This window comes from Eptesicus fuscus, chromosome 7 (genome assembly GCF_027574615.1).
Source record: "Eptesicus fuscus isolate TK198812 chromosome 7, DD_ASM_mEF_20220401, whole genome shotgun sequence".
Classification (NCBI taxonomy): domain Eukaryota; kingdom Metazoa; phylum Chordata; class Mammalia; order Chiroptera; family Vespertilionidae; genus Eptesicus; species Eptesicus fuscus.
The window spans coordinates 53,466,076-53,467,789 of record NC_072479.1 but is presented as its reverse complement, the minus strand read 5'-3'; the positions used below and the strand labels follow the sequence as shown (position 1 = coordinate 53,467,789).

General features: G+C 47.3%; 1 pseudogene; it reads left to right on the top strand.

The window, feature by feature from the left end:
* The first annotated feature begins 524 nt into the window (after positions 1 to 524).
* Positions 525 to 1,005, top strand: LOC129149633 (60S ribosomal protein L29-like; annotated as a pseudogene).
* Positions 1,006 to 1,714: the final 709 nt, after the last annotated feature.

Here is a 1,714-nt window from a genome sequence, read left to right as displayed (position 1 = left end):
TTTTGTATGCCATTAAGAACATTGCGATTTATGGGAAGAGTCAAAATATCAACATTAACAGGAGTTCGGAAGAAGTTGATTCCAGCACTCGTGATGACTTTGAGGGGTTCAGGACTTCAGTGGAGGAAGTAACTGCAGGGATGGTGGGAAAAGAAAGAGAGCCAGAAAATTAGTAGAGCCAGAAGATCTGACTGAATTGCTGCAATCTCATGATAAAACAAACGAGGAGTTACTTCTTACGGATGAGCAAAGAAAGTGGTATTTTGAGATGGAATCTACTCCTGGTGAAGATGCTGGGAAGATTGTTGAAATGACAACAAAGGATTTAGAATATTACATAATCTCAGTTGATAATGCAGTGGCAGGGTTTGAGAGGATTGACCCCAATTTTGAAAGAACTTCTGTGGTTAATATGCTATCAAACAGCATCACATGCTATAGAGAAATCATTTGTGAAAGGAAGTCAGTCAATGTGGTGAACTTCACTGTTGCTTTATTTTAAGAAATTGGCACAGCCACTTCGGGAGCCGCGGGCTTTGGTGCAGAGATGGCCAAGTCCAAGAACCACACCACGCACAACCAGTCCTGAAAATGGCACAGAAACGGCATCAAGAAACCCCGATCACAAAGATACGAATCTCTTAAGCGGGTAGACCCCAAGTTCCTAAGGAACATGTGCTTTGCCAAGAAGCACAAGAAGGGCCTGAAGAAGATGCAGGCCAACAACGCCAAGGCCATGAGCGCATGTGCCGAGGCCATCAAGGCCCTCGCCAAGCCCGAAGAGGTCAGGCCCAATATCTCAAAGGGCAGCAGCAGCAAGCTCAGTCGACTTGCCTACATCGCTCGCCCCAAGCTTGGGAAATGTGCCGCATCTCCAAGGGGCTCAGGCTCTGCCGGCCAAATGCCAAGGCCAAGGCCAAAACCAAGCCCCAGGCTGCGGGTGCAGTTGCAGCTCAGGCTCCTGCTGCCAAAGGTGCCCAGGCCCCCACGAAGGCTCCGCAGTAGAGGCCTCTGTCTGCCGACGTGATGTGAGGACGGAAGGACTGGTGGGACCTCTGGGTTGCTGTCTGCATGGAGCTGGTGTCCTCCTGTGCTATTTGTACAAATAAACCTGAGGCAGGATCTGTCAAAAAACAAAAACAAGAAATTGGCACGGCCACCCCAGCCTTCAGCAGCCACCACCCTGATCAGTCAGCAGTCATCAACACGGAGGCAAGACCCTCCACCAGCAAAAAGGTTATGCCTCGCTGAGGGCTCAGATGAAGCTTAGCATTTTTTAGCAATAAAGTATTTTCTCATTAAGGTACGTACAATACATAGTTTTTTTAGACATAATGCTATGCACACTTAATAAACGAGGGTATAGTGAAAACATAACTTTTATATGCACTAGGAAACCAAAAAATGTGTGCGACTTGCTTTATTGCAATACTCACTTCATTGTGGTGGTCTAGAACCGAAGGAACCTGCAGTATCTCCAAGGTATGCCTGTCCTGATAAAGGTGGGGAATACCTGCTTTAACATGTTAGCCTGAGTAAAGATTTAAAGGAATGTTTTTATGGATTTTTTAACATATGCTTTTATTGATTTTTAGAGAGAGAGGAAGGGAGAGAGAGAGAGAAACATCAATGAGAGAGAAACATCAACATCGGCCCGCTGCCTCCTGCACCTCCCCAGCCGGGGACTGAGCCCGCAGCCCACAGCCCCGGGCAT